Source organism: Mus caroli, chromosome 14 (genome assembly GCF_900094665.2).
Source record: "Mus caroli chromosome 14, CAROLI_EIJ_v1.1, whole genome shotgun sequence".
NCBI classification, from domain to species: Eukaryota; Metazoa; Chordata; class Mammalia; order Rodentia; family Muridae; genus Mus; species Mus caroli.
In genome coordinates, this window is record NC_034583.1 from 85,554,559 (window position 1) to 85,568,872 (window position 14,314).

General features: G+C 38.0%; 1 pseudogene; it reads right to left on the reverse strand.

Moving 5' to 3' along the window:
• Positions 1-4,459: 4,459 nt before the first annotated feature.
• On the reverse strand, positions 4,460-4,717 carry LOC110308908 (annotated as a pseudogene).
• Between the last annotated feature and the right edge of the window lie 9,597 nt (positions 4,718-14,314).

The window sequence follows — 14,314 nt, forward strand, 5'->3', positions numbered from 1 at the left end:
TTATTTTTCAATTACAATCCCTGGTTTGCTTTACTTTTTCTTTAACACTAACTTCAGAGGAGCAGAACCCTCATTTCTCTTTTTCTAAGTCAGTTTTTCTTGTTTTATTAGTTATATCTTGGCAGTCATTTTTTATGAAATTATTTCAAGTTTAACCTCAATAAATTTTTCTTAGTCATCTCCCAGAAATGTGAAATTGTCTGCCTCAACACCCCTCTTCTTCTTCTTCTATTTCCTTTCCTCTTCCTATCTTTTGTTTTCTTCCCCTTCCCTATCTTTGCCTTCCTTTCTATCCCTTCCTCCTCTGCCCTTCCGTTATATTTTTTGTTTTGTTTTTTTTTTATGACCTAAATTGTTTTTATGTTGTTATTTTTATTCTTTAATTTTTTTTTTATAGTCCAGACTTTATTCCTTTCCTGGTCTACCTCTAACTATTCCACATCACAAATCTGCTCCCCTGTATCCAACAGGATGTCCCCATCCCCCCTAACCTCATCTCTCCAGACCTCCCCACTCCCTGGGGTCCCAAGTCTCTCAAAGGATAGTTGCATCTTCTCTGACTGAAGCCAGACATGGCAGTCCTCTGCTGTATGTGTTGGGGGGCCTCATATCAGCTGGTGTATCCTTCCTGGTTGGTAGCTTAGTGACTGAGAGATCTCGGGGGATCCAGGTTAATTGAGACTGCTCTTCTTCCTATAGGGTTGCCCTCCTCCTTAGCTTCTTCCAGTTCCTCCCCCCAATTCAACCACAGGGGTCACCAGCTTCTGTCCATTAGTTGGGTGCAAATATCTGCATCTGACTCTTTCAACTGCTTGATGCAGTAATGATAGTTCCCCCCCCTTTTTTTGAGCACATCATAGCCTCAGTAATAGTGGCAGGCCTTGAGACCTCCCCTTGAGCTGGATCCCACTTTGGGCCTGTCGCTGGACCCTCTTTTCCTTAGTCTCCTCTCCTTTCCATCCCTGCAGTTCTTTCAGACAGGAAAAATTGTGGCTCAGAGTTTTTGATGGTGATATGGCAACCATATTCCTCCACTTGATGCCCTGTATTTCTACTGAAGGTGGACTAAGTTCCCTCTCCCCACTGTAGGGCATTTTATCTAAGGTCCCTCCCTCTGAGTCCTAAGCATCTCTCAGCTTCCATGTTTCTGATACATTCTAGCACATCTTCCCACTTCCTCCTGTAGTTGCTTGTTTCCATTCTTTCTGCTAGCCCTCAGGGCCTCAATCCTGTTCCCCTGACCCAATACCTGATCATCTTTCCCTCTTCCCCTCCCCGTCCCCTTTCCCACCCAGTTTCCTCCCTCCCTTCCCTCATCCTGTGATTTCTTTCTTCTCTCTCCCAAGTGAGATTAAGGCATCCTCACTTGGGTCCTTAGGCTTGTTAATTAAATTTCTTAATTTCTGTAGATTGTATCTTGTGTTTTCTGTACTTTTTTGACTAATATCCACACACTTATTTTTGAGTATATACCATACATGTCCTTTAGGGTCTGAGTTATCTCACTCAGGATGATATTTTCTAGGTCCATTCATTTGCATACAAAACTTATGACATCATTCTTAATAGCTGATTAATATTCCATTAATATTAAGGCCCTGTGTAAATGAACCACATTTTCTGTATCCTTTCTTCTGTTGTGGGACATCTGGATTGTTTCCAGGTTCTGGCTATCACAAATGAAGGCAAATGCCACTTTGCACTTTTAATTTTCTAGTTTTCATTATTTGAAACATTTGATTATGATAAGCCTGGAAGCGTTTTTCTTCATGTCTCTTATTCACATTTAACTGAACTTATATAAAGTAGTCCATATATTTAACTTAATTTTGAAAAGCTTTATGTGATGTTTTTATGTTTTCTTTCTCTAGAAAAATCAATTAAATATGCACTATATTTCTCCCACACATTCTAGTATTAACTTTTAGTTTTCATTGAGGGTTGCTGTCCTTTGCTTGTCTGCTCCTCACTGTGTAGCTCACCTTAGGTTGAAATTCTGATCAGTTATTCTTTTCAATCACCCACTTTAAAATCTTTAAGAATTCTTTCATAATTCTATACTGTTTGTTTTTTTTTTTATCATACTCATTGTACTGGCTAGTTTTGTGTCAACTTGACACAGCTGGAGTTATCACAGAGAAAGGAGCTTCAGTTGAGGAAATGCCTCCATGAGATCCAGCTGTAAGGCACTTTCTCAAATAGTGATCAAGGGGGAAAGGCCCCTTGTGGGTGCGAACATCTCTGGGCTGGTAGTCTTGGGTTCTATAAGAGAGCAGGCTGAGCAAGCCAGGGGAAGCAAGCCAGTAAAGAACATCCCTCCATGGCCTCTGCATCAGCTCCTGCTTGCTGACCTGCTTGAGTTCCAGTCCTGACTTCCTTGGTGATGAACAGCAGTATGGAAGTGTAAGCCAAATAAACCCTTTCCTCCCCAACTTACTTCTTGGTCATGATGTTTGTGCAGGAATAGAAACCCTGACTAAGACACTCATCTTCTTCCCCCGTCTCTTCTAAGATCCATCCATTATTCATATCCATTTTGTGTCTTCATTTGTTTCCTAGCTCCTTGTTTCCTATCAGTGATGCCTATATGTTGTTAGGTGTGTGGACCTCCACTGGAGTGTTTGGTCTACAATCACCTTGGGGAGCAGAGGGAGAGGAGAGGGGATAGAGGAATTTCGGAGAGGTAACTAGGAAAGGGGATAACATTTGAAATGTAAATAAAGAAAATATCTAATTAAAACATAAATTAAAAAAAAATTAAGGGCTTGAGAGATGGCTTAGTTGTTAAGAGCACTGGCTGCTCTTCCAAAGTTCCTGAGTTCAATTCCCAGCAACTGTACGGTGGCTCACAACTATCTACAATGTGATCTGATGCCCTTTTCTGGTGTGTCTGAAGACAGCTACAGTGTACTCATACCCAGCACCTTCTCAGCTATTATATCCACCCTTTGCTCTTCAATGGGACTCTTGTCTGACTTTAGCTTGTGAATTCTTTCACAGCCTTTGTGAGTTTGTATGTCCAAGTAGATTATTATACCTATAAAATAATGTTTCCTTAAGTTTTTCCGCTACCTCTCACTCTCATGATCTTTCTGCCCTTTCTTTCACATTGACTGTTATGGAAGAGAGAGGGGTCATATGGTTAAAGATGTTGCTATTTGGTCTTAGTACATTTGTAGAGATATACATGCACAATTCCACTCATATAACTACAATTATATATATATATATAATTGTGTGTGTGTATATATATATATATATATATATATATATATATATATATGTGTGTGTGTGTGTGTGTATATATATGCCTATCAACCTCTCTGGATGCCTACTTACTTCACAAGACAATATGTTTTATTTTTTGAGAATGCTTCATAGTAATCTGACATATTAGGTTTTTTATAAAGACCTTTGGCTAAAAATGATAATTCTAATTCCTCTTTATGCAATTGTATATGTTTGTTTGTTTGTTTGTTTGTTTGTTTTTGAGGGTGCCCTGAAATTTATTGTTGGTATTCAAGAGAGTAGTTCCCTAGCCCCCTCCTGCTATTAAGGGGTCTGAGTTGGAAACTCTGAGGGAGATGCTCAGTGTAGGGAGCTGAGTTGTGACAGACTCCTCAGCATCCAAGGGCCTCTCTCTTGCTTCCAGGGTCCTTGCTGGGGTGGGTGGTTCAGGGTTTCTTACTCTTTGGAGGCCATGTAGGTCAATCACCCTATTGCTGTAGCATATTCATTGTTATACCAGAAAATTAGCTTTACAAAGTTGTCATTGAGAGCATTGGCAGCCCCAGCATCAAAAGTATAAGAATGAGAGTTGCTATTGAAGTCACAAGACACAATTTTGTCCTCAGTGTAGCCCAGGAGAAAACCTGATCCTCAGTGCATCCCAAGATGCCTGTTAATGTGCCCTTGGATGGGATACCTGCTTTATCACATTCTTGATTTCATCATACTTCCAGGTTTTTCAAGGCAGCATGTTAGATTCACATCAGATGCATTGGGGGTTGGAACATGAAAGGCCATGTCAGTGAGATTCCTGTTCAGCTCTGAGTTGACCTTGCCCACAGCCTTGTCAGCACCAGTGGATGCAGGGATTATGTTCTGGGCAGCCCTATGCCATTATGCTGCAACTTTCCAGAGGGACCATCCACAGACTTCTAAGTGGCAGTGGTGATATGGACCATGGTCATGAGCACTTCTAAGATGCCAAAGTTGTCATGGATGACCTTGGCCAGGGTGGGGCTAAGCAGTTTGTGGTGCAGGATTCATTTCTGACAGTCTTGAGTGAATTGTCAAATTTCTCAATGTTCCCACCCATCACAAACATCGGGGCATTGGCAGAAGGGGTGGAGATGATGACCCTTTTGGCCCCGACATTCAAGAGAGCCCTGCCCTTCTCCATGGTAGTGAAGATGCCAGTAAACTCCATGACATACTCAGCACTAGCCTCACCCCATTAGATGTTAGAGGGATCTCCCTCTTGGAAGATCATAAAAGGCTTCCCATTGATAACCTGCTTCCCATTTTCAGCCTTGACTGTGCCATTGGATGTGCCATGGGTAGAGTCATACTGGAATATGTAGACCATGTAAGTGAGGTCAATGAAGGGGTCATTGATGGCAATAGCCTCCACTTTGCCAAGTGCAGAGCAGAAGGCAGCCCTAGTAACCAGGCACCCAATATGGTCAAATCCTTTCACAAAGACCTTCACCATCTTGTCTATGAAACAGGCAGGAGCTTGTTTGTTAATGAATCCTCTGTGGCATATTGAAGCAAGTTAATTGTTTGATTTCTAAATCCATCATTCAATTCGACAGGGCAATAATATGTCTTTTGTGTCCACATTGACTCCATGACTGACTAAGCCATTATTTCCAAGTAAACCAAAAGATAAAATAAATGTAAGTAAATATTTCAAAACAATTTAGTAAAGTCAAGTTATAAAAACATTTACAATAATGTTTCAAAATATTTAATTTTAAACAATTAAAATTTATTGTTTTAATTATGTATCTGTGTGAGCATGTCTGTATGATTATGTGCATATGAATTCAATTTCCTGTAGTAGCCAGAGGTGTTAGATGTCTGAAGTAAATGTTACTGGCAACTGTAAACTGGCTCATGTGGATGCAAAGAACCAAAGTCATGTCCTCTGAAAGAGTAATAAGAGCTCTTAACTGCAAATGCATATCTCTAACCACAGAATAATGATAGTTTTTTACATCTCTTGCTAATATTAAATTATTTTAAAATAATATATGTTTTAAGATACTTTTAAATGGGTAAAAAACAGAGAATGCTTCAAATTTGATTTCTAATGTACTTAATTTTTTATCATATTTGAAAATTCAGCCCTGTTTATATATAATGCAAGACTGATTTGGGTTAAGTATGATGAACCAGATGCATTTACAGTCAATCATATCCTGAAAGTACTTTTCTGAGTATAAGGATAAAGTGAGAATATGGCACATGAAATTAGAACAGACTTTAAATAGCTACTTTTCTTATGACTGTGAAATTTATTTGCAGATATGAATTACATTGATCATATAAGAGAAAGTACCCAAGGAGCTGAAGGGGTCTGCAACCCTATAGGTGGAACAACAATATGAACTAACCAGTATCCCAGAGTTCATGTCTTTAGCTGCATATGTAGCACAGGATGGCCTAGTCGGCCATCATTGGGAAGAGAGGCCCCATGGTCTTGCAAACTTTATATGCCCTAGTACAGGGGAATGTCAGGGCCAAGAATGGGAGTGAGTAGGTAGGGGAGTAGGGCAGGGGGAGGGTATAGGGGACTTTCGGGATAGCATTTTAAATCTAAATAAAGAAAATATCTAATAAAAATTTTGAAAAAAAAAGAAGTCTATTTGCCTTATTTTAATTAATCTGTATTTATGATAATATTCATAAATATGTTATTTCTTTTAAATTAAATATTATATCTACACAAATGAGATCATTTTATTTTATGTTAATTTATATCTTAGGATTTAAAAGCATTCCTTGAATTCAATTCACAGTGAAAGACTTAAATTATTTCTAATAAATCAACACATTTAATAATTGATTGTTCTGGCCATTACGACTCACATTCACTGTATATATATATATATATATATATATATATATATATATATATATATATACATATATATATATATTTTCAAGTTTGTTCTGGGTTTAGATCACTAAAATGTCAGGTCTTAGTTATTCTCTTTTATATTATTATGATAACAAAGACCTCATGATAGGTCACATACCCTGACCTAACTAGTGAAGGACTATTTATGTTATATGTTTGGGGTGGCCCCAAATTTTATCTACTTTTATTTTCTGCACCAATCAGAAATAATTTTGAATATTAGCCATGCTATCTTCTGTATTTACACAGGAATTTTAATCCAGCAACATTCTGCTGTGATCACATCCAAAGACCCTCTGTGTAATCTTGATGGAAAGCAAAGATGTTACACACCTTAAATCCTTCTGGATGGAATACAGAAATGTTCTTAGTACAACTGTAATCACCCAAAATCACATCTAATTGAGAGACAGACAATGTGATGAATTAGAAAAAAAAATTGACAGAATGTGTCACAGATAGGATACATTCAACTCTCAGGAGAACAGAAGGAAAGGGAGGATTTTTAAGAGCAACGGAAGGAAGGGATAGTCAATCAGGTGACTGTCACTTCAGTTAATGTAGTGGAGTTGATACAGTTGAAGCCAGAGAATGAGGAGACTGAAGAGTAGAATAGACTGCTATACTTAGTTTGAGGCCAGGAAGAACAATTCAATCAAAAGTTGAAAGAAGTCAATTTGAGTCTGTCAGTTTTGGAAAGAGTTTGCGTGAGAAGACCTGAGATGAACCAGCCACTCAGAGTTCAGAACTATGATGAACTTTTTCAGGAGTGAGCCTCTGAGACACAATTATATCTATCAAATAAAAAATACTTTTATAGTACTGCAAAATTTAGAACATTATGATCTGTAGTTTGAAATCGGAAATATCCCCTAATATCTATTATTTATTTGAAATGTTCATGCTTTCTTTTTACAAAGTATGCTAATCTTTGCTTATCTTTAAGAAATTTGAATATCATAAGTTAGTGACTTATTACTGTATTTCAAGGCATATTTGGAGGTTATTTCTTTTAAATTTAATCTAGATAGTAGGTATTTTTTTTTAGAGGATAACTAAAGCAATGCAATATATTACCTTTTCATTCAGTTGATTCTACATGATTATCCTAACTCCTTGGTTGCTTCATGGAAGTAATATCCGTCTAACTTGATTGTAGAATTGTTCTTCTTCAGCATTTAATTGAAAAGATTTTTGCCAGAACATGATTTTGAAACTACAAACTTTAATTTAACCCTGTAACTTTAGTTTTATTCATTCAAACACTAACTTGATTGTAGTTTTCCCATTTATTCTAAGCATTTGGGCCATTACCAAAATAATACCCATTCCCTCTTTGGCTATAGTCTTCTCATTTTTCTTCTGGTAATGGCCTGATTATACACATGCATATTCAAATTGAACTTGATATGGCTTGAGGGACTATTTGTCCAATGGTTATGTAGGTGACAATATAATTATCCCTTGGAGTAACATTTTTTTGGGGTAATACAACAATATATTTCTTTTCTCACAAATTCTTTAGTGTCAGAGATATCACACCCAGCTTAAAGAAACACAGATTAATATTTTGAGAAAGAGAAGAGTGATGCTTATTAATGGAGAAGTATGATGGATTTATCAAACTTCTTTGTGGTATATATGTTATAGGGGAAAACAACTATTTGCAGCCTTCTGGATTATTACAATTAATTCAAGATAAAATTAAATAATCAGTCATTTAATTTTTTTCTTACCATATTTTCAGTAGCTTTTCTGACCATGAGAAATTTGACTTCATAATTCTTTTAAAATTTAAGTGTGTGATCACAATTATTCCTTACTATTAATTGTACACCATATAAATATATGATACACTCAGCAACTTAAATAAAATAAATATATGTTCCCAGTTAAGATGACATGACAAATGAAATAAAACTAATTATTTCATTTTATCTTTAATATAACCCAGATGACTCGAAATATCTGTCTTTCTCCATGTCATATGTACTACTAAGAATAGTTTAATAGCTGAGTATTATTCCATTGTGTAAATGAATCACATTTTCTGATCCATTCTTCTGTTGTGGACATCTGGGTTGTTTCCAGCTTCTGACTACAACAAATAAGGCTGCTGTGAACATAGTGAAACAAGTACCCCTGTGGCATCGTGGGCCATCTTTCTAGTATATTTCCAACAGTAGTATAGCTGCCTCTTCAGGTAGATCTATTTCCAGTTTTCTGAGGAACTTCCAGATTGATATCCAGAGTGGTTGTGCCAGNTTGCAATCCCACCAGCAATAGAGGAGTGTTCCTTTTTCTCCACATATTCATCCACATGTGTTGTTACCTGAGGTTTTGATCTTAGCCCTTCGTATTGGTGCAAGGTTTCCAGTCAGGGTCGTTTTAATGTGCATTTCTTTGATCAGTAAAAACTTTGAACATTTCTTTAAGTACATCTCAGCCATTCTAGATTCTTCTCTGGTGAATTCTCTGTTTAGTTCTGTATCCCATTTTTTTTTTTTAAATTGGGATGTCCCAGGCTGGCCAACTTGGGGTGAGAGGTGGGTCCAACTAGAATAGGTGGTTTGGCAGAATTCCAAAAAGGACCGTTTCCAATCAGAGACTAGATGCTCTTGGGGTCCTGTAAAGCCCCTCCATACCAGTGAACCAGGCCACATCTAGACAATGGAGCTCCAGGAATCAGGAGTGCCACTCACTTTTTTCCCAGCTATGGTGGCAGGCACATCCAAATAGGATGGGTAGTGGAACAGTATTCCAAGATGTCTTGGTATGCAATCTTGGTTGTCTTGAAACTAGGAATGTAGACTAGGCTGGCATTGAATTTCTGGTTTAACTTCTTTTCTGTTGTATTTTCAACTGCAGAACACATTGCTAGCCATTGGATTTTGTGGTTTTCATCTACCATAAGAATATTTTTATTAAGATTTTAAAATTAATTTATTCATGAATTATTCACATATTATTTTAGAATTATAAAAGTTTTATGTGAATAAGATACAACTGAAGGTATGGGCTAGCCCAAAAGCTCTTGACTGTATGAGGGATATGTTCTTCTAGCTGGGCTGCCTTATCTGGCCTCAGGGGGGAAAGGAAAGCACCTAGCCTTGCAGAGACTTGAAGTTCCAAAGGGATAGCATTTGAAATGTAAATAAAGAGAGTATCTAATAAAAAAAAAAAGAAAAAAAAAAGAATATGGGGGCAGGGACTACCTTCTCAGACAAGAATGGGAGGAGAGGATTGTGGGACGGGGTGACCTGAATGGGGGCAGGGAGCAGGATGTAAAGTGAATAAGAAAAAACACAAAATAAAAAATATATTTGTTATTAATTGTGTATTTTCCTTTTACTGAGTCTGAGTTCAAGTTACGTAAAATTGATAATCCATATGTATATATGTGTTGCTACTGTTTTCCTTTACCCATTCTCCCTATCCTGTCAATTTATTTATTAATTTTTCGATTTTGTATTGCTCAGAAGATTAATAGAGTTCACTAGCTTGAAAAGTAGTCACATTTTAAATACGTTTCTCTTTCTATGACTGAAATACACGTTTTTGATATTTTATATTTTATCACAGTTCCAAGACCCTCTATTGAAATATTTCTCTTTTAAGGTCCCCTACTGCATTACCATTCAAGCACAAGGAAATGGTTTGGATTCCTTAACACTCACACAAGAACTGAGCATACAAGCTCATGACTTTAATCAGAGTGACAGTGGGGATATTTCAAAATAAGAAGAAAGCTGTAGCTCTCTGGGAGGCCTGCTTATATAGTTGGTGAATTCTGGGTTCTTGTTGAATTTGTTAAATCTATATGCAGATTGATAGAACAGGATGTGTAGTGTTAAACTCTGGCCACCATTGGATATGAACACAATAAACATTCACATATATGCACATGAAACTGACACACAAGAGTCACCATGTATCACACCATACAGGTAAATAAAGGCATGCCTCGTTTCAACACATAATTAATATGCAAATGAATACATATAAATTATGTATGCATATATGTGGATACAGAAATACCATGAGAACATTAATATTAAGATAACAAATTTACTATATATTCCTTAAGATTTTTATAATTCAAATCACTTACACCAATCTCCAACTGGTACAGAAAATTCAGTTCAAGTCTCTGGATGGAAAAAATATTAATTATCTTATATTACATGTAGTAGTTGAATGATAGAATAGTAAGTTTGTTCTTTGCTTTTATTATTCAGAAATTACCTGTTTCTCCTGTGTTTATGTAGTTTTACCCAGATAGTGGTGTATGAATACTCAGACAAAGTTTCCTCTGAAAATTCCTGTGAGTTTCACCATTTCACTTATTATATAGTATTATGTCATTTTGGGCACTTTATTTCTAATGATAAGTAAGTTGAGAAGCTATTCATGTTTTTATTTGCCTGTCACATATCTAAATGAGTCCACAATTTTTCCTTGATATTTTATGGATTTTTCAAGTAGGGGGAATATTATAACGGTATTTTAATAATATTTCCAATTTCTTTCTTAATATACATGTTTTAATATCTTTTCATTTTAATAACATGGTTTTCCATGAGAATATCCACTTTGATATCCCTCCAGCCATTATGGAAATATATGTATTTTGGTTACATTTCTATTCCTGGGATACGATACCATGACAAAGAAAACTTAGAGACGAAACCATTTATTTGGGGCTTAAAGTTTCAGATGATTAAAGTTCATAACCATCGTGTCAGAGACCATGACAGCAGGTAGGCAGCCAAGCACTAGAGCAGTAGCTGAGAGCTTCCATTACGGTCTACTAAAACAAAACGAACTCAGAAGGACATATGCTTTGAAAACCTACAAGACTGCCCCTGACAACATACTTTAGCCAACAAAGCTACTGCTTCTAATTCTTTCCAAACATTTCCACCAATTAGGGATGAGATTTTTTTAATATATGAACCAGGAGACCATTCTTGTTCAACTAATCAAACTATGATTGATAATTTATATTCAGAAGGTTTTTGCTTTTTGTGTCAGGACTTCCCATAGCTGCACAGAGTGAAAACTGCCTCCAATTTCTGACCACTGGACAAGGACAATGAAACATGATGATCACTGAGATTTTGAGTCAGCCTAGTCTACATCACAAGTTCTAGGTTAGCTAAAGAAACATAGAGACCTATAATCAAACTAAAGCATGTATTTAAAAAAGGTACCACCTGTAAAGTCACTTTGTAGCTATAAAAAGGATGTCCTATTGTATAAGTATTATTAGTCTATAGTAAATTTAGCCATAATGTCTGAAAAATAGAGGGGTTTGTTTTTTTTTTTGTTTGGTTGGTTTTATTTGTTGGGTTTTTTTTTGTTTTGTTTTGTTTTGTTTTGGTTTGGTTTGGTTTGGTTTGGTTTCTGCACGAATTAACTCAACTTATGGGGTGAAATCCCACACTGAAACTTAGGAAGTTGTTTAAGGAAATTGTTATGTCTTTCTATTAAATTTTTCAGTGGCGATTAAGCTGAGATTAATTGTATCACACATCATACTGAAGGACCAGAATATTAGGGAATGTTCTTTGAGATGCAGAAGCTGTTCTGAATAAGTAATCTGTCCAGATGCTTCTGGATGCTTCTGGAACAACATAAGATTAGAGTTTGCTAATCTCTACATGGATGGTGGGAAAGGCCAGTAGAACTCACAGAAGCATCAATCATAGAAAATAATGTGTAAACACATTGAACAAAATAGTCAAGTATAGTCCACCACCATTCAACAGAAGGGTGATTTTTCCAGGAGGTTCTGCTGGGTCTCATAAGTTGATAAGGACAAATGAAAGATTTTTTTCAACAATTAATTTCTCTATGGGATTGTATTAGATGGAAATCTGATAGCTTCAACTAAACTTAGCAAGGAAAGGATTTCAGGGTAGACCCAATTATCATTGACTGATGTTTTCATGGAAACAATGACGAGGAAGAGTGAGCATGGAATAGTTGAAGTTTTTTATCAGTCTAATCACTAAAAATGTCTCAGATACACTGATAACAATATGACAACCTAATATTTAAAGCACTATATTTTCTCTTTAAATAAACTTTCTCCCTAGTTATTGTGAGGAGTGGGTGTGGCAGCAGTCCCAAGATAACACCAGGGACTGTAGCCAAGTCTTATGACTTGCACCTGACTTCCTCATACACCTGAAAATAAGCCATGTCCATCGTGAGAACTGTACAGTGCACCATGATGCAAGATCAGATGATATGATGAGTGATGATTCTGGCCAATGGCCTGAGATTACACAGACTGGGCTGATGGGGCATGTGTTGAGGGGTTATATAAGGGATTGCAATTGGGGGCTAGGGAGATTTCTTCTTGTATGTGAAAGGTTCCTGAATAAACTGCTTTGAGAAGAACACTGTGTCGTCACTCTTTTCTGCTGGTTGGAGACAGAAGCGACAAATGGTTGCCCGTACAGGGACACTCAGAACTCATAGCAGTCAGGGCAGCTAGCTGGTAAGTTCCCAGGTAAGTGGGACAAGTTAAGTTCTCTGATTGAGACAACAAGGCTCCCAGTTTTGGGACAAGTTGCACCAAGAACCATGGGAAATTCAACCTTAGGTCAAACAGAGTGCCAAGCCCTTAAGGACTTGCCGAAAGTGAAAGGAATCCGGCTGAAAAGGGAGGCCCTGGAGAACTTTTTAAAAAGGATCAGGTTGCTCCTTGGTTCTCCATATCAGGACAACTTACAGGGCCCAGTTGGGAGAAGTTAGGGAAGGACTTGAATGTTTGCAGAAGAACAGGGATTTCTCCCTAAAGGGGTGCTGCCAGTGTGGAAGCTAGTATGGAATTGTATCGAGGATAAGGAAAGATGTGGAGCATAACTCCAAAAGGACAATGAGGCACTGAATCAGGTGAGAGAGGAGTGATCCCAAAAGTCAGAGGCAGGAGGAAGTTCTAGTGATGGGGATATGTCTGAGGACAATCTGGAGAGCATAGCCGACAGTTCTAGAGAAAGTGAAAATGAAGGTAGAACCTTTGGCACAAGGGCTGTGGTGGCCAACTCCATATGCCCCTGACGGAGCATTGAGACATAGTCTGCATCCAGAAACCTGGAGGGAACTGCAAGCCCAGTGCTTTCCTGTATTTCAGGATGCACAGGGAGGTCATTATCACGAGTTTCTTGATTGGAAGATTGTTCAAAGATTAGTGGAAGGGGTTCGTACTTATGGTGTCAGTGCTGCTTTTGTAAGAGCACAATTAGAGAACCTGCACTGCTACTGCATGACTCCATGTGATTGGCAGAATCTGGCTCGTGCCTGCTTGTCCCCAGGCCAATATCTAGACTGGAAGGCATTTTTCATTGGTTTGGCTGCCAAGCAAGCAGCAATCAACACTGGCAACGACCAGCCAGCCTGGGATCAAGACATGCTTCTGGTACAAGGGAGATTTGTAGCAGCTCAAACTAATTATCCCATCTAAGTGTATGAGCAAATTAATAACATAGGGATTAAAGCATGGGCGTCTCTTCCGAATAGAGGAGAGGTGAGTGGGAACCTGACCAGGATTGTTCAGGGGCCCACAGAGCCCTTTGCTGACTTTGTGGCTCATCTTGTAGAGGCATGAGGCCGTGTTTTTTGAGACCCTGATGCTGCCATGTCTCTACTGAAGCAGCTGATTTTTGAACAGTGCACCAAAGAATGCCGGCGAGCAATTAATCCATATAAGCATAAAGGATTAGAGGTCTGGATGAAAATATGCAGAGAAATAATAGGAGGATCTCTTTCTAATTCTGGTCTGGCTGCCGCTGTCATACAGATGTCACAAGGAAAAGGTGGCCAGAAGAATAATAACTGTTTTAAATGTGGACATCAAGGCCACATGAAACGTCAATGCCCACAATTGAGTGGTGCCAGAAGCTAGTGACCAAAAGTGCCCGGGTTATGTCCTAGATGCTAAAAAGGAAATCATTGGGTCAGTGAGTAGGTCAGTTAGAGATATTCATGGATAGCCTCTTGCTCCCGGATATGGTGGTTCCTGGCCAAAAATCTTGAAAAGGGACCCCTGACCCCAGGGCCCTCAAATATATGGGGCAGCAGCCGAGGGATGGCCCAGTTTGAGGCCACTGATACAATGAAGTCACCCCAGAGAGCAACAACAGGGAGTGCAGG